The sequence below is a fragment of the Strix aluco genome, chromosome 26 (assembly GCF_031877795.1).
Source record: "Strix aluco isolate bStrAlu1 chromosome 26, bStrAlu1.hap1, whole genome shotgun sequence".
In the NCBI taxonomy this organism is placed as follows: domain Eukaryota; kingdom Metazoa; phylum Chordata; class Aves; order Strigiformes; family Strigidae; genus Strix; species Strix aluco.
In genome coordinates, this window is record NC_133956.1 from 215,504 (window position 1) to 235,242 (window position 19,739).

Here is a 19,739-nt window from a genome sequence, read left to right on the forward strand (position 1 = left end):
AATTTCACTAAATGTCTAGATTTATTCTGGAGAAGCTGATTATGTCTTCCGTTGTTAGTATATTATCTTCGTAGTATTTTTACTTAGACAAATTCTAGGTCATAGAAGGTAAAGAATTATGTAGATCCTGCTCAATTCAAGCAGTGTATTGCTTTTTGTGGAACCAGCTGGGATTATTTCATAACAGTTTATTATTATTCTTTTAAGGATTTCACTAAATTTGTTTGAAAGGTTTTCTGAATAATAGTGCTCAGGATATTCTGTGCAGCAGGTGAAATCCACATGGATTTTGCAGTTGCCCAAGCATTCTTCTTTTGTTAACGCTGAAGAATGGTTTATGGTTAAATTAAAAAGAATTTATTCCCATTTTGAAGTCAGAACAACCATTTTTGTAGCAAAAGAGTTGAATTTATGCTCAGTTATCTACAAACGCATTATTCTTGCTTGTGGCCTAAAATTAAATTGGCTGATGTGGTAGAATTTGGTGGTATGTTGGAAGCAGACTGTATGAAATGTTAAAGCCACAACAGTGCTTACAGTGGAAGATGGCAGGTTGAGCTTTGACAGAATCCCTCTGCTTTATGCTTGCTTAGGAAAGAAGGATGAGACTGATAGTCTGTTCGTCTTGATCTGAGGGTGAGGATCAACGTGTGAGCTGAAAGGGGATGATGCTGTCTAAGGAACTGTAATCAGTTTAGGTGGCAAACACTGCATGAGAAAGCAGAGCAGACAGAGAGGAGACTGATAGGTAGCCCCAAAACAGAGGAATGTGGCTTCTAGAGCTAAAGAAACAAAGGCAAGGTAAGCTTCATGATTTCACACTATCAAACCCCCTCCTAAGACGTGTGGGAACACAGGCTGTGATAGAGCTCATACCCCCCTATTAAACTGGTACAGTGTTTAATTTTTTTAAAGGAGGAATATGGGTTCCCTGCAGTACTGGCACACTAGCACACACCACCTGTATCCTATCAAGTGACAGATCTGGTCAGTAAGACACAAAAGATTTTCTCTCCAGTCCATCTTGCTTGCCCATTCTCTGATCACTGTTTCTTCTGGAGAGCTGTACTTTCAGTGACTCATTGTCCCATGTTACAAACTGTATCACAATACTGTGTGGCTTACCTGACCTGTTAAACATTTTCAGATGTTTCTCTGTGCTTCTCTGATTAATCACTATTCCCAGAAAATTATCAGAAAAAGGTAAAACCAGCGAAGCCTGGGGTATTTTGCTAGAGAGTTTTGGCTTTTTGATTACTTTCTCAGTCACAGCATCTACTCACCATTTTGGGGCTGCATATTCCTTTACACGTGTATTTGAAAGATACCTGCAAACACCGTTTCTTGTCTCAGATTCACTGCAGAATTTGTGTGTGCTTCTTACTCTAGGTTGGGATGTTCAGGTGAAAAGGGAATACTAGTGATTGCTTTCTGTTGTTTTCCTGTCTTTCCTTTGACTGCCAGTATTGGTGGACTATTCAGTCATTTCACTCTTTCTTCATTCTGTGCTATCTCTAAGTTCTTCCTTTATTTCTTCACAAAACTACTCTTTTCTCTTGCTTGCATAACAGGAAACAGTTCTTCTGGGCAGCTACCCATCTGTCTTCTCTCCCACAATGAGCAAAATAGATAACAACTTAGTGTACTCCGCCTGATGGACCCTTGCCATATGGTGGGAGATACTCCAGCTGCACTGGCCTAGTGCTAGTGCTGCACAGACTTCTTTATTTTTTTGTAATCTGATACACATGCCTCTTCCAACATCTTCAACACCCATCCAGAGCCAGAGTTCTGTGTTCTGATTTGTGTTGGATCACAAATGCAGTCAGTGAACAGTAACAGCTTTTTGCTGTGGATAGAAAAAGGCTGCATTTTCAATACCTCACATAATGCTCCTTTCCTTACTCTCTCCTTCCTCCAATGTTTTTGAGTGTGCAGATGTTTCCTAGTTAGTTATTATTTAAGTGAGCAGCTTCTTGCTAACATGTTAATTAAAACTCACTGTCCAGAATCTCTTGGTGCAATTTGCAGTGTAATCTGTAGCCTCTAGTGCATCATTGTATCTCTATTAAAAGGAATTCTGTGTAATGACGCTGGGATTTAATTAGTTTCTTTGCCGGTGTTGTAAAACATAGTGATAAATGAGCTAACAGGTCCACGGATCATTATTCTACTAGAGATGAGCTTATTAGCTGATTATGAATCATTAACAAAGTCTACATGGGATTTGCTTATCTAATTCAACACAATTTTGAACATTCAATACTCTACATTCACTTCTTTCAACTAACAGCATTGTATTTAGATTGTAATCTTTGCATCCTTTATTCGGGGAATTTTCTTCTTTAGTGTTGAATTCTAATTATATTGTAAGTGCTGTGAGAAGACCGTGTGTCCGTCTGTGATGAACGCAAAGCTGTGTTGTAAGGTTTTACACAACTGCATATTTTTTTGTTTGTTTTTAAGTATGTCTGTTTGTTAATCACCTGGCATTGCAGGAAAGAAAGTAACCAAGACTATTCAACTTACATTTCTTACACTAACTAGAGAAAAGTGAAATACACTGTACCTGCTAGAACTGGCCATATAGAAGGGGCATATTCACACCACAGTGAATTTTTGATTTGGGGATAGAGGTGTGGCCAATGTAGCATCAGTGCAGTTGTCAGAAATCGTGCATGTTTGTGACAGAAAAGGGTACTTCATGGAGATTACTCACCTGAGAGATTTTCTGAGAATGAAATATTCAGAAATTTGGTGTTTTGAGTTTATCTTCAAATAAGACAGAATTTCGGAATATTTTTCCACTTCTCATTGAGTATCTGCAGGTGTTTAAAGTACATTCTCACCTTGACCTCCCTGATGCTCACCTTTTTAGCCAAGCTAGTCTTGGTTAGATAGACTTCAGCCTATTTTTTTGCTGTGCCCTAATGTTAATTTGGGGTTATTGAAATTCAAGAAAAACATTTTCTGTCCTGAATTTTGTTAGCTTCTTGCTTTTAAACAAATTTGTGAAAGGATATACATGTACTCAGAGTGAGAATGTGTCCGGGTTTTGTGTTCAGTCATTGTCTCTTCCATTTAAATTTTAAATTCATGCAATTAATGAAAATCAGCTAAAGAAGCATCTCTTCCATTCCAGTGCATCATAGGACCTTAGCAAGTGGAGTCTGTGTTATACTGTAATACCAGGCCAGCAGCAGGAGATCATGCCAGGACGGTGACACCAAGAAAATATTCTGTGTGATTTCCGCAGAACTCTGTTGTGGGCACTCCTAGCAGATGTGTCCCAGTTCGCCTCAGCCATGAGACTGCTGGTCAAGAAATAGTGTCACAGCCAGGCAGAGCACATCACCAGACTCTGTAAAGCTTCCTGTGAGGGCTCTGTTAGTCACAAAGAAGGGATTTCTTGATATTTATAGACTCCTTTTTGCCTAGGAATGCTAGTATTGCTGGCTGATCAGTTCCCTTGTGAGATTTGAGCAGGTTTCTTACAAAGTGATGAAGTTTGTCTGTAATTTTTTGGCTGAGAAAACGGGCTATATGTTGTTGCAGTCCACGTGTTAAATAAGCTAAAAAATAGGAAAGCCTAACATTAACATGATAAAAATTCCTATGCATCAAATGCTGGACGTGGGCTGTGGGAGGAGTCCAAGCAAATGCTCTGTAGAAGATCTCACTGTAACTCTTCAGCTTTGTGCAATGTGAAACTAAAAAATGGTAGTGGCAGGTAAGTTTTTAATGGAGATGAATACACCGATGTTGTTTGTTTTCACAGCTTCATTGATTGTTGAACCAGCACAACAGAAATAGTAAGTTTCATCCCTGTCCACTTGTCTAAGCTCTTTAAAGCTTCTTCACTGCAAGTTACTTCCTTTCTGTCCCCGAGTGCATAACACTTTTATGTATACTTCATACTCTGGATATGTCTTTATTTAGCCAATTCATTGCTATGATTGTTGTCAGTATTACTCATTAAGAACCATTTGTACAAATAGTCTGTATGCAAATATTGTTGTGTATTCCTTGTTTCTTCCAAGCATGTTTTGTCTTCAAGCTCATAGTCCTTTTAGCGCAACCATAGCAATTTTCAGTGTGCTTGCAGTGATTTGAACGGTAGTAGGCCATTTGCTGGATGTGTGTTCTAGAGGCTATGGCAGCATCAGGGGTCAGTAGTCTTCCTGATACAAGTAGATGGGACAGAAATTAGGGTTTAGGGCAGCTCACTGCTATTAGCCAGAATGGTCCTGCAATCACTGTAACACCATAAACTGGCCAAGTTCTTGATGAATACATTAGCAATAGAAATCAGCAGGGTAAAATTCCATTGACAGTTACAGATCTGCAAGTGATGAGCCATCGTTGGTAAAACAGAAGGTAGTTTGGAATAACCTACTTTGTGTACTCCTTACTAGACGATAACGTGTTTAGGTGTGCAAGGTCTACCCAACGGTCTTTGATTCTCAAGCATTCCAGTGCAGCCATAGAGTACTGACTTGCCTATGCTGTGCTTTAGGTATTCTTATCATGCCTTTGACCCACAGCTGGCGAGAAACGGATATTGAGAGATGGGTATTTAGTCTTCTCTGTCTAAGGTCCCCTTGACCTGAGTGCTACATGAGGATACTTGGTGTTCTTTTTGGAAGACGAGCTCTTTTGGTGGATATGCTTTTACTCTGCTCTTAAAAATGTGGCTGTCATTGAAAATGACCTCTGTGGTCTGCGTTAGTTGCTTCTGCAAAGGAGACTGTTAATAATTCTTCAGGAGAAATCCTGGCAATAATGTAAAAAGATTATGATGGTGATGACAGAGTTGTTGCCATCATACACTGTTCCATAAATACAGAGTTAAAAATTCAGGATGTTCCTCAAAAATTGGCAGCTGAAAGTGGATACAATTTTCTTGTGATTCTAAGCAGTATTCCTCTCTTATGAATATACTACTTACAGAGCCATTAGTTCTAATCCTTCCTGATCTTTTGTTTATCATGTCAGAGGTAAATATTACTTGGTTTGTCCCTGTGGGAGCAAAGAGCATACTATTTTTGTTTATGTGTTATTTTCTATCACTGAGACAACCTGTTATTTCTTCCTTTGAAAAAGATTTGTAAAATGACAGATGAATTTCCAGCAACAGTAATATTTCTTAATAGTTAGGGAAACGGGTTTGTATTGCAGAGATGCAGCCATGAAGAAAAATAGGAGAATTAGAAAGGCATGGTTTAAAATATAATAGGATAGTAACACCAAGTAAATGCTAGAAATTTTCAATATATCCTTCATGGTGCAAAAAGTTGATTGTGTAAACATATACCATTTACTTTAGTTTCTGTTTACATAAGCATAGTACCTTTTCAGTTGCACGTTATCAGTGATCATGAATTACAGTAGTATTAGCTGCACTGAAATGTTTATATAATTGGGATTTGATATTGTACAATAATGTATTCATTTTAAACCACTTAATTTCTAAATAGAGATAATTTTATAAAATAATCTGTTTTACTGGAGATTTTTATAAACAAATGGGATACAATGTCAGTATGAAAACATCAAATTGTGTTCTTTTGTAATCAGAATAAAATACTTGCTCTCAAAATTAATTTTTTAAACAAATCAGTGTTAATTTTTGTTTTGAGCAAAATACTTGAATCCTAAGAATCATCTTTAATAACATTTTTCATATCAGTCTCTGTACAGCTCTGGAAGCAATGTGACTGTTTATTTTGTAGAACACACTCCAATTTCATAAGCAGTAGGATATGGACATTTAAATGAATTGAAACAAAGCAGGTTAATTATTCAGGGACCTCAGACTAAAATAAGTTAAGTCACAAATAATGCATCATGTGCTCTCATTATAACCTGAATGTCCCTAGATTACTGTGAGTATTGCCCCTCGATCTTAGACCAGTATTTTCTGTCTGATTAGAGGTTTGTTTTCCTTTTTGGTATCTATTTTGCTATTTTCAAAAACAGGGTCCCTTTTTAGATATACATTAGTACCTTGATAGGGATAAATCTATATTTCTGCTAGCAGAGTACTGATTTCTGGTTTTTGTAAAGGTCACATAAAATGTGATTAGGCAACATCATTGTTTGAAGATCGTTATTACTACCTCTATAAATATATATAATAACCAATAGCAGAGAGTACTAACTTTTAAAGCAACATTTACAAAGCTTTATCTTGTCAAGGTGATGCCCTTTAATAGAGGACAATGCATGGTTCTTAGTTCAGCAGTTCTGTCAAGTCTGAGGCAGTCATTTGATTTCACTTTTATACATATGCTTAGGTGTTCAGAAAATTACTGTATGTAGAAGAGAAGTCCTGAATACTATAAGGCTAGGTCAACAACAGGGAGGTAGATTTCCAAATTCTTATTGTTGACGTTTTCTGTGATCTGACTTTATTCTGACTTTGACTTAGTTTAGCGTGAACAGCAGCATCCGCAAATATGAGTGCTATTAGACAGTTTTTATTTCATTTTAAAGGATCTCATACTTGCTCAGAGTTGTTCGCGATGAGCAGATGAAACAGTAGTGCTAAATGTTTGCATTTTTGTCTCTTGCAAGAGGAAAAGGCTAGTTTGTTTTGTGTTGGTTTTGTGGTTTTTTTGTTTTTGTTTTTTTTTGATTTTATGAGCATCTTAGAGTGGTCTGAGTAGAAGCAAAACCCAAGTATAATTTATTCTGCCTAGTGTTTTGAAAGTTCGCTGTATCATCCACCTTTTGTTTATCTGATCATACAGAAGATGATGCTTCTACCTTAGCAGAAGCTAGCAAAGTAAGTCTCAGTGAGGGGACAAATTTAGACCAAACCATTGTTAGTTCCAAATAATCTCATTAGAATGACATACAAAAGAACATGGTGAGTTATTCATAGTTTGTCCTGCTGCATGAAAGTTTAGTGTAATTTTTAAAGATCTGTTGTAACACAAGAGCCATTAGAGAGTTGTTGCCTGAGTTACAAGTTCTCTGATCTCTTTGACAAAGATGATCTAGTCTAGATCATCTAGTTTATTCTAGATACAGACAGCATTATTATGCTGTCTTCTAGCCTCCAGAGGCCTGTGTCTTGCTTCTAAGTATTATGTCTTTTCTCCTGTGCAGCAAGTTTTATTTTTGTAGACTCTGAGGTCTGGGGATTGATTGTCATTTTACATATTTTATGGAATATGATAATATATCTCCTCACACAGCAGCAGCAATAAACATTTAGTTCTAACTACTAACTGACATGATGCTTCCGGAATTACCCATGCATTCACTGTGTTTGGACTGAGGTATATGGAGGCATCATTGATTTTTTTTTTTTAATTGATCTATAACCAAAATACTAGATACCTGTATGCCAAAGCATATGTTTAGACCCAGAGAATATTGCCTTTGTTGAGTAGGAGGCATTAGTTTTTACATGTGTATACGTGACCTAACATGGAGTGTTCTGCATGTAATCTAACAGACCTGAGGAAGGGTTTCATGTGAATAGTTCAATGAATAGGAAAGCATGTGTAAAGTATGCTTCCCTGCTTCCTTGTGCAAGATTCCATGCTCTGTTCTGAAGCTTTCTCTTTATAAGCTAGTATCATCAGAGATGGGGAGGGAGGGATGGATGGATGGATGGATGGATGGATGGATGGATGGATGGATAATAGCCTATGGAGTTCTTCCTTTGTATTTGCTATTTCGTGTATGCTGCTGGAAGTGAGGAAGATTTGACTTCCTCGCTATGTGCATCTTTGTCACAGTGTGTGAGACAAATCAGGCCATGATGCACTGTTTATCAGTGTCATACCAGGTTGCATTAGACTGTGTAACATTGAGCTTCATTTGACTCCTCACAGACAGTGACTCAGATCAGGAAAAGAGCAGGCCCATGGCAGCTCAGAAATTATGAGCACTGGGTTCCCTTGAGCAATACAGGATGTGCTTCTCTCTGTAAATATGGTGAGAAAATGGGTCCCAAATTTCTTACATTAAGTGCTATGGGACTTAACATCTTCCTTTCTTACAGTGTTTATCTGCTCTGTGACCATGGGGTAGATTCCTATGAAGACAGGCCTTCAGAGGCAGAGCTGCCTTTGGCTTTTCCACTCCAGTTTTTTCATCCTTATGTTTCTGAATTCCAAAATTCCTCACGAACAGTTACGCCAGATTCATGTTTCATTCGTCGGGCCAAATCCCTGAACCTACTACTTAGTTTATACTCAGACATTACTCATGGAAAATTCCTGGTGCAGTTGGTCAGATTTTTGCTTGATTTGAGGAGAATTTGGCCCAGTGTTTTTAAGATTCAGCTGACATTAGCCACAGTATGTGTTGAAGGAATCAAGGTAAGCCAAAGCCCTCACATGAACTTCACACACATATGTAAGAAAAAAAGTTTTGCAGTTGAGTCCAGCTGACAATCTTAGAGCATTTCATGTTTTTTCATTCATGTTTTTCATGTCATGTTTTTACATAATCATGAAGTGTTAGAATCTGAAACACAGTACTGTCTTTACCTTAAATTAGAGCAACTCAGTGCAATAGAAATAAGCAAGCAACTCAGTTCCAGGCTTCTTATTGTTGAACTATAACGTGGTTTCCCCAGGAATTGTGGAATCCTACCTATGGGTTTTAATTAACTCCAACAGGTATTTAAAGGAGATTTAATAAGACAGTTATTGTATGTTAATTAAATGTCAACTGATTGCTAAGAGGTTTTTGCAATTACTGAAGTTTACTAATTATCTGATAGATAAATCAATTCTCCATGTGAATAGCTCACATCTATGTAAGTAATAAATATGCTGGTAGATAATGTATATTGTCATATTGAAATGAGAGATGTATTGTGTTGAATAAGCCTCTTGCATCCATCCAGTATAGGCAGAAAGAAAACAGTTTACTCCTCTTACACTGGACAGCGTTTTCTTGCTGAGTGCAGCCCAGCTGTTAGTGCAGAGGACCCAGGTCACAGGACCTGGGAGTACAGCAGGAAGGGGTGTCAAGTTTTCCCCTGAAGCTTCTGTATGGAACCAGACAGCGACCAGGAAGGTGGCTCACATCTCTCCACCCTCCCCCCAGGGTTTAAAATTGTGTCCTGTAGGAACTAAAGAAACTCTCGGGTCTTTCTCTTCATTTTGGAACAAAGCCTGCATTATGATGCAGATTGGTTGTCCTTTGTGTGTGGAGAATGAGTGCTCTGGCAGAGCAGTTTTGTTTTCCGAAACGTTTTTGGCATCGGGCTGCATTCAGACCCATAAAATGCATCGGTACATTCTGTGTATTACCGATTATTAATCGGTACTCAGTGTATTAATGAGAAGACTAACTGTAATCAGCTCTGATTTATGCAAATTACATACAACCCTCAGACTCTTGGTCAGTGGCCAGGACAGCCTGCAGGTGGTGAAGGCATGGATGACACTTTTTTTTTTTTTTTTAAAAAAAAGGAGGGGGGAAAGATACCTATTTCTCTAGGACAAAGGTTCTTACTTTTGCTAAAAAATCTATAGGTTTTTGATGAGCTTCCTCTCTGACAGTCCTGCTTAAGCCCTAATTTGTTAAATAGAATACACCTGATATGCAGCTTTTACAGGTGGTTAATGAGTCAAGCCACCTGAGATATGCAGACAATTGCCTTAGAACACGAGAGTTTAGATTTTAAAGTGCAATGCTTAATACTGCTGTTTAACTAAATCTGTATGGGACTATAGCACAGAAATGGAACTGAGAAATGTCCACCAGAGCAGAGGGGATTTCTTCATTAATTATACCAAAGCTAGCAGAGTATTTGAAGATTTTGTTTGACTCGTAGCAACAGCTAAAGCAGGTTCTTCTCTTGTCTCAATCTCTTAACACACCTTTAAGTAAAGGCCATGCTTTGCCCATCCTTAAGTTTGCCATAATTCTAAAAATGCAATGAGGCAAAACCACTTCAAAATGCAACAAAAAGATGAAAGCAGGCTCTTAGACTACAAAATTGCTTAATTTCCTCTAAATCCTGTATTCCTCAAAATCAGAGAGAAATTTAAAGTATGTCCTTCTCAGTCAGTGCTATGAAAACAGCAGACTCATCCTGCGGTGGAAAAGAATGATCATGATGAAAAGAACTACTACTCCCAGCGAGTGCCAGACGAAATAACACCCATGACCTCTCACATCAAAGGGAAAGGTGCTTCTTTATTTGTACAGAAATCTTTCTGGAACTCAGCCTGGGTGGCAGGCATGCTCTATCCCACTCTGTTCAGGATTAGTGGATTAACTCTGCTTCTCTCAGTCTGGGAATTGAGCACAGCTGGCCTGGGCCCTTTGTCATGGAGACTTTTTATGTCTTTGGTATTCTCCAGTCCTGCTTCTCCCCAAAAGCCGTTGTGCTCTTCACTTGTAGGAGACAATAGCTTAGAGATGCACATTGACCAAGTAAACCTAATCAATAATACGGCGCACGTGGGTGACACAGTGCTGTCGATGGCTAATCAATAAATGCTTCCTGCTGACTTCTGTGTATCTGGCATGTTCAGTAAATAAATCTGATCCTTCTGAAGATAATTTGGCCCCAGACCTTCATCAATTGTTATCTTTGGTTTATGGCTTGACCAGACAGAGATTTAAAACTTAGTTAGACAGTGTTTCAGGCAATTTATTTGTTCTGTTATGCATTTAGTAACTACAGAAATGGATAAAACATCGTTAAAAATATGTTTACATTTTTTTCTACTCAAAAAATGGAAATTATTTACCAGCTTCACATAGAGAATTAAGAAAGATTGTGTCTTTCTTTCGCAGATACATATGGATGAATCTTAGCAGTCTTCCTTGAGGAAAGTGGTGTCTGTCCTGTAACCTGAGGAAAAAAAGGACTGCTTTGTGGAATGCTTCCATTTGGTGGTAAGCATTTACATGCTTTTTTCTCTCTTGCCTATGTTGGTTTCCAGTGTTAACAATTTGTAAGTTTGCATTAAAGGCTATAGCCAAAATATTTAAGTAACTACAAAGATGCATAAGTGTAACCTAGAATCTCTTGGCAATTGACTCCTTAAAATGCATTTTAGTCTTACCTACACATCTGTCCTAAAGAACTCACTTTATTTATTTATTTAATTATTATGCTAGCCTTGTCAGTAAGCTGTCATTACTGTTTGAATGGAAGTATTTCTTAGAAGTTTGAATTTGCTTTATTCTAAATAAACTCAGTGGTCCAGTTAGTTTCCTTATGCACTTAAGAGTTGAAAATTCTCTGCTGTTAACACCCACCCATTCCTCTCACCTTCAGTTCCATAGAGCAATTTGCTCTCCTTACTAGTCTTCTGAAATGAGGTTTTACTCTTGTGATCTCTGCTGATGACTACCACCAGTTGGAGTAGATGATCGTTGTAGGTCCCTTCCAACTGAACTATTCTATTCTTTTCCACATGAGAGATTGAAAGAAGATGCCATGTGAACATGATGACTAAAGCTCAGCATACCCCTCTCCCCCTCCAGGCTCCCCCTCGCTGTAAACTGAGGTGCAATGATGATTGTCTTACACCATCCAAGAATGCAACTGTGCTGTAAATGAGAGAATATCGGTCCTGTAGCTTGAAACAGGGATGCATTTCCCTTTCCCTTTATAATTGTGGTGTATCCTGTGGGAGAGGCCTCGAGATCCTTTCATCCCATAGCATCCTGCCTGGTGCAGAGCAAGAGGAGTTAGTCTGTAAATCTCTCCAGCTGCCAACTCCCTTTCTAATAGGAGAAGGCAAATCAGTTTTCAGATTACAGATAAGGAAATAAGGTGTGCATGTTAGGTTTCTTCAGGAACTATGTCAGTTTACTCGCTTGCACCTTTCTCTCTGGGAAAGTCTCTCATTGCGATCTGCATTCATCTGTTGCAGAAAAGCATTGGACAGGTTTTTCCTGAGGCCTTGACAGTGAATCTCCAGAGGCTACAGATGTCTACCCTGCAGTCACAGAAATGATTACAGTACAGTGTAGATGTACCTGATATAACTTCAGGCTGTCTAGCTTAGGAACCAATCCTGTTTAAGTTGCTGTAGTATAAAGCCCAGTCTGGATTGATTTTTCTTGATGGGATTTCAGTGGAGGTTAAACGGCTTAATTCAAGCTACGCAATGAATACGTTCATTTGTGCCAGCCTTATTGTCACATACTAAAGGAAGAATACTGGGGGAGGGGTGGAAGAAGTCCTTGTAATGTGAGCTACTGAGGGGCCTGAATGTCACTTGAATATCTGAGCTCCAGTGAGACTGGAGTGGTCTTTTAAATCAATGTTTTCTCCATAAGTGGACAGTTCTGCAGTGTCTTATCTTAATAAATTTAGTGCTTTTCAACAGCAGCTGTTTATTGTATTTAATTTGTCTTACATTACTTTCCCCCTTAATTGGAAATGTTTCTTAGTGTAATGTAGTAGCAATTCCCCTTTGTCCAGAAATAGAGTACTGCCCATAGGCCGCTGGTTAAGGATATGCCTTTATGGTGTTCTCCCATATTTGGGGCTTTAGTAGAATTGTCTTAATCTTTTGAATTGTTCAGTGACGTGCTGCTGGATTTAGAAGAGATTTCAGACCTTTTAGTTGGATGATGAAAATATCTGTAGCCCTGTATAAGAGAAAAGTAAATCTTTTAGTTTGGACTAATGCCTTTGAATACTTAGGAAACAGTTGTCCACGTTGATGTCTTGCATGTTGCTTTCCCTGAATCATTTGCAATTCCTGTGCTGCTGTTGAAATTCCAGATTTCCTCAATAAATACTTCTCAGGATTGTACTGTAAAGATCACTGAAACTGAACCTTAATCTCACGAATGTTTGTTCTTGCCTGTTTTAATAGTGACTTTCTTCACTTTCTTCTGTGTCTTTTTTTTCTTTTTCCCTGGACTGCCAGGTCCTTTCCTTTCTTCCCCATCCCAAGGGCTCACTTTGTGAGAGGCAGAATTGCTATCAATCACAAGCATAATGTGCAGGTTCCAACTAAGGGATGCAACAAACGCAGTTCAGACTTCAACCTTATTCGTCCCTGCCTCTTACTGTCATGCGCCACGTTCACTTCTTGCTGGTGGAAACACAAAGCACAGCTCTTTCACTGGATCTGGAGAAATGGGGGCCCCAATCTGTGTGAACTGGCCCCATCTATCAGCTCTGGACAGAATATTTTTCTGGTAACTAGCTTTTTCATGTTCCCTTCACTTTTCCCAACTGCCACCTGTAGGTGGGAAGCAGGAATGGAAAGGAGTGAGTGCAGGACATGCAGTGGCTATGGGGTATGTGGAGATGCAGGAGGAACTCAAAAAACCCAACAGCAAACAGTTCCCTTTGATTATGGTTTCATTCTGACAACTGAACAACTCTGACAGGTTAAAGAATAATTCATTGCAGGGACTGAACCAATATCCTTTTTGGGCTTATTCTCATGTCCCCCTTTTTTGTGTTGTATTCTCCCTGTAGTACATGAATGTGCAGTGAAGATGCTGTAAAGTGTAGAACCACGTGGAGACTTGAGAGCCAGAATCCAGCTGCCTGGCCCTTACGTTGATCAAAGCTGTTAAAATGGCATTTGTTTTTCATGGGAGATCTCAGGAAAATTCCACACCAAGATACTGTAGCTTTTACTAAGATCATTTTTCAATTGAAGAGGAGCAACATGCTTTGGCTGTGAGTGGCTTTTAAATTTAAGCCACATTTCTCCTGAGAAAGATTCTGGTTTTCAGAACAAAACAGTTATTTTTCTTATCTAAATGAAAATAACTCATAAAGAAACCTTAAAATACTGAGTTTTATGAAAGGACATTTTAATAAAGCAATTCCAATCCAGCAAGTAGCATGGGACCATGGTAACAGGAACAAATATGACACAGCTGCCTGTTGGGTGTGTCCATTGATCTCAGTTTTTCTCCTTTTTTTGTTTATTTGCCTAAGGAAACATTACTTATGGACTCATTTTTCTGAAACCTCTTCTTTGGAACATGAGACAATTCACAATTTCTAAAGCAAAATGGAAGTTGTATGGGAAAAGGATATGGTGAACTAAATGGAAACTGAGTACCTGGGCACAGTAAGTGAAAGAAAACTAATCATAACTCTTTATTTTCTTTTAAGGTTTATGAAATGAGTGTCTTAACTCACAGGCAGGTTTTACCTCTTGCTCTTTTAGAAGTATTTTAGAGTCCACACTTGTCCCTTTTTGTTGGAGAGTTTACATTCACACAGGTGCATGCATATACATACAGGAAACTCCTGCTTTTCTTCTTGCAGCCTCAGTGTGAAGTTATATCCCATTAGTATGTTATCCACTATTGTAAGGAGTGATGCAAGAAAAATAACTCCATTTATCTAAGATGCCTGTAAATGTAACAGTAATTTAGCTAGTGAATACAACACAGCGCTGGGCCATGATCCACAGTTTCTGTCAACACTGTCTTCTCATCTTTTACTGTTTGCTCCAGTGTCATCTTTATTGTTCACCATTCAGGCTTTCTGTACGCTGAGCACAAAATAGCTAAATCAGGAACTTAAGGCTAAAGTGAGGGGATGAATTCTAACCTCTCTATCCAAGCCAGCCCCTAGTGATTGGTGAACCGACTCTTTGATTCTGCTATATCATAGCTTTCTTTTCTTTTGACTAGGCCATTGTCATATTGCTGTTGACCTCTAACCCCACATACACAAACCTGAACTCTGGATTAGGCTTCCCAGGGAATAAAGTATGGGCAAAGTTGAACCACTAGCTAGAATGAGGGGAAATGGTTCCTGCTGCCATAGTAACGTGACCTCGTACTGTCTGCCTGGAACAAAGACGGTTTTCTTGTCCTTTTTTCTGCCCCTGTAAGTGTTTAAGCCCCCCTGCTGTTTCTCCACTTGGGAGAGGGGTGAATGCTGTACACCATGCAGTGAAAAAAGAGGTTACTCTCCCCTGCTTAAAGTAGGGCAGTCATCTAGGAAACTGGGAAATTGGGTGACCAGGAACAAAAAAGGGAAAAAAAGAAAAAACAAAACAAAACAGAGGTGGAGACCTTTCGGTCAATAATTTGAATTTGGAGTTTGAATTTCACATTATAATCCCAAATCCTAGGTATTTCAATTTGTAACTCAGTCATATTTATTTCTCATCCAGGCCTCCTCATGTTGTCTTAGAAAAATACTAGCTGATTTAATATAACTCTGGGAAGCTTTAATGCACATTAGTCTGATGGAGAGAGATAGGGACCTCTGACTGGTAGAATTTAGCGTTTGTTTTTTGCCATGTCATAGTTTTAATTAGGAACCCACAATAAATTATTTAAGTGATGATGAACAATAAATATGGGGTTTGGTTTTTACAACATGCCAAACTTCAGTAAGAAAACTAAGATATGGGTTTATTCTGGAGTAGGAGAAGGGAACCAAGACCCCTTTCATCTGAAATGGCCTAGTCTCATTCACTTCCATATTTTTCTGCAATTTTGGAACACCGGGTAGATTCTTCATCATAATAGTTAATGTTCTCACAAATTTGTGTCAAAATCATTTTTGCCTTGCAATGTTTAACTGGAGATCATCTCCCAGATTTACTTCCAGTTCAATTTTAGAGAGCTCTGTCAGAAGATATTTAAAAAAAACAACCAACAACCCGCCCTTTTTGCATGCAGAGGTTTAGAATACTGAAAATAAATGAGGCTATCAGTCTGAATTAGTACGAGCCTTCCTGACCTGTCACATGAGGAGGCTGACATGCTTTCTCTAATGCCACACATGATAGAATTGGGGGTTTTTCATATTTGCTTTCTTGATACTTTCTTCATCAATTAATCCTTGAAGTTAATCTGTAATCCCTGTTGTCTGCAGGATCGTGCTCAGGTGGCTTGTGAGTTTTGACAGGTGGTAGAGGTGATGCACTTAGACTTGGACACAGAGACTAACAGATTTACCCTTCTTGGCAGTGTTGGAGAAGGCGGGATGTGAGGCTGGAAATTTGCTGGTCTGGGTTCTCTTCTAAATGTTGCCACTGGCTTTCCATATGATTGCGCTTACTGTTGTAATAGAAGAACATTGTTGTTTGAATATGGAAGTGTAGTGATTCTTGGCTGTTAGCTGGTGGTTTGGAATCTGCACATGAGAAACGCTAGTGAGTTTGGTAGAAAGTTGTTAAGTCCTGCATCAGAGAGGTTTCTGAGATAGCATTGCATTACAGCTGACCGAGAGGTTGTTGCCTTTCTTTGAGGAAAAAGCAGACTGGCACTCTAGGAAAAAGCTTGCTGAAATGACTATTACATGAAGGGCACTGAAGGTTTACACGTTTATCTGTACGCTGATGTTAGATTAGGCCTTTTGAGCATTTTCTTGAGGAGAATAGGAGGTTAAGGGAGACTAGAAAAGTCAGGAAATGTGACTGAAAGGATGGCAGAGGTTCTGCCTTTAGCAACCAGATTCCTCTGAAGCACTCCTGAAAAGCGTTTCTTCTGATCTACTGAGTTATTCAGATAAAGAGAAGTGAAATAGCCATGAAGAATTGCAAACAGGCCTTATGAGCCTGAGCAGGCCTTAAAACAGCAAATGCAATTCAATGTAAGTAAATGTGAAGTGATGCATTTAAGAAAAAACCCAATCCTGACTCCACATAAAAAATGTGCTCTGAGCTGCTTACTATTTCCAAGGGATGAGATGCTGAATCTGTCATAGGTGCATCTATGAAAATGTCAAATCTGTACTTGACAGTAGCCAAAAAAAGGAATCCGAATGCTTGAAACTCTTGGGAAAGAGACAGCGAAGTGGAAAAGGGTTGCTGTAATAGTGTATAAGTCTGTGGCCTTCTGCACAGTGAATGTTACTTACGTAGTTCTAGAGCCTTTGTCTAAAAAGGACATACTAGAACTGGAAATGAATCAGATGTCAACAATAGATAGGGGCCTTACACTAAATGACAGATCTAGGAAGAGGCATCAGAGGAAATGTGATAGAGTGGCAGAGAGAGGGTAAAAAAGATTGTGCACTGTTCCTTTCAGTGAACAGCCTGGAGGGTGTCAGATGAAGCTATTATTTACCATGTACAAAATTAACAGAAAGAGCTGTAGAACTTTTCACATCAGCACACGTGACCTTGGGCTCAAAAAGCCCCCAGGCCACTAAATGTCACAAAGCGGGAAAGAATCACTACACAGTATGCCTGTTCTTAGGCCCGCCCTTAGGCATAAGTGTGCTGGGTTTGTGTGAGGCAGGGGTTTCTGGTAGAGGACTGCAGATTTGAAGAAGCTCCCCCCGACTCCAGGCTGGACCCGCCTCGGGCCAAGGCCGGACCAATGAGTGATGGCGGCTTCGCCTCTGGGATAACAGATTTAAGAAGGGGAACCTGGGAGGGGACGGGGACGTTGAGGAGGAGACTTCTGCGAACAGCGAGGTCAGGAGGAGGAGGAAGGGGGGGTATGCGGGAGCGTGGAGCCCCCCTGTATCCCGTGGTGAGGCAGCAGAGCCCCCCCTGCACCTGTGGGGGTCACCAGGGGGGCAGGGTCCCACCTGCGGCCTGGGGAGGCCCCGGGACTCTGAGGGGCGCCCCCGCTGCTGTAGTTCGGGGCTGGGAGGGGCAACGCGCGGGGGTGATCCTCGGCGGAGCATCTCGAGAAGAATTGTCCCTGGGAGCCACCTGGAGCAGGGGAGGGATGCAAGGAGGCCCCCCCACCCTACACTGGGGAGGAAGAAGCAGCAGAACTGACCATGCCCTGCCATCCCCTGCCCCCTGCACTGCTGGGGGGAGGAGGTAGAGAAATCAGGAGCAAAGCTGAGCCTGGGAAGAAGGGAGGGGTGAGGGAAGGTGTTCTTAAGATGTAATGCATTTCACTGTCCTACTCTGTTAAGTGTTGGTGGTGGTGTCTGCAACAAATTTATGTTCTTCCCCTAAGAAATCTGTCTTTTGACCATGACCATAATGGGTGAGTCATCCCTCTCTGCTCTTATCTCAATTCCTGAGCCTTTTGCTTTATTTTTTCCTTCCCAGTCCTGAGGGGGAAGGGATGGGTGAGCGGCTGCGTGGTGCTCAGTTGCCCTCTGGCCTCAGACCATGACAGTAAGCTGTTGACCACTACCAGGGACAGACTGTTAGTCTAGCTGGGTCTTCATCTAGAAGACCTTCTCTACAGAGCTTCTCAGGGGTGCTGCAGAAGTAGCAAATGTAATTTAGTAAATGCAGTACAGGTTCATTCAAGCTCGGATGCTTGTCATAACTTTTGCAATGTAGTGTCAAGTCATTATTGTCTCTGGAAGCAGTTCCCTTGATTTAGACTCTGGAGCAATCAGGTGGAAACCAGTAATGCCTGCTTCAGCAAATGGCAACATCTCAAATTGATTGTTATTCACTTAATTTGCATATGTCTTTACATGAGGGGAAGGGTCAAGGGAGGAGGACCAAGTTACATGTTTCCTATCTATGATTATTAAATACTACTCTGTCACCAAATCGGGGCTTTTTCAGTAATGCAAGAAGCATTTACAAGTGGTCTCCATCAGCTTTCCTTTTAAATCTCTGAAGATAAGCCTTGAAAATACTAACCAAATAAAAAAATCCAAAACAAACAAAGTAAAAAAGGTGCTGGACAGGCAATGACAGTTTTGCATGAGTAACAATAAAATCCTAGGCAGGCTTTGTCTTGAGTGTCTGTTGTCTTTGGTTGAATCCCCTATCCTTTCCCAGCCATGTGTTCTTCACTGTTAGAGGAGCACAGCTGGCTCCTCTGCCTTAAATCAGATTGTGAGAGAAGAAAGCCAAAGCCCATTCTGACATGTCTCTCCTCTGTATGCAAAACTGTCTTGCAGAGCAAGGAATTAGTGACTAAAGAGATGCCAGCAGTGTGCTGCTTTAGTGAATGCTAGTCCCTTCGGTCAGGAGGTAAACTGATTAGAATTCTGTAAAAACTCTAGTACTAGAATGTGTGGGGATTAATCGGTTTTGTGGACTTTAACTAAAAGCTTTTCACATACAGAAATGGTGTGCAACATTATCAGGCCCATTGTCTTTTCCCTGCTAATTCTGCTCATAAAGAGTGACTGTCTCTCTAAATTGCACGTGGCAAATCCCGTCATATACAATTGGTAAGTCATGTGAACCAGGACCAAGCCTATCACATATGTTCAGTAAGCCCAGTAAATACTTAAATTTCTTATGAAATTCTTATAATTTTTTTATTTCATCATTATTTTCTTTCTTCCCAAACTGCTCATTTTTCTCTGCAAGATAAATCTCTGAAATGAATTGCCTCCTTTTTGCTCTGCCTTTGTGCTTGCAATGTTAAAGTTGCATCAAACTGACGAGTCAGTAAGTGTGAAGTTAGGCATTTTGCCCTTTGTTTCTGGGACTGTTTTCATTTTCAGAGCAGCACATCTTTGTCACAAGCTGAATATTGCTTAGTTTTTTTTCTGCTGAAGGTAATGATGTGCAGCAGAGATGAGTTGAGCTTATGTGAGGTGTCTACTCTCTCTTCGTATTCTCAAGACAATTCTCTAAACTGAAAGGAAGAACTCAGAATATTTTGTATTAATTTTCTTTAAAAAAAAAAAAATCAAGCCTTATCTTTCTGCATTCTCATCCTCTTGCATGCTCTCCACCTTTATCCTCCATAAAGTGCTCAGTTTATGCTCCCAGAGCTTTGGAGTGTGGGGTTTTTTTTTAATGGCCTTTAGTTGTTTAAACCATGGCCCAGTTCCTGATACACAGTCTTTCAATTATCAGGTTACCTGCATATCTAAATGAGGAAGGCTGTTACTCTAAACTAAATCCTGTGGCTTGATA

At 39.8% G+C, this 19,739-nt stretch overlaps 1 protein-coding gene across 1 annotated transcript in view; it reads left to right on the plus strand.

Annotated features, from left to right (window-relative positions):
* The window catches only part of RRAGC (Ras related GTP binding C), a 234,418-nt gene that overhangs the window by 156,078 nt on the left and 58,601 nt on the right, over positions 1-19,739 (plus strand). Inside the window, exons 11-13 of the transcript XR_012626435.1 lie at positions 10,777-10,878; positions 12,873-13,146; positions 13,904-14,039. The gene's annotated coding sequence lies outside the window, so the exon portion shown is untranslated. The remainder of the gene's footprint in view (positions 1-10,776; positions 10,879-12,872; positions 13,147-13,903; positions 14,040-19,739) is intronic.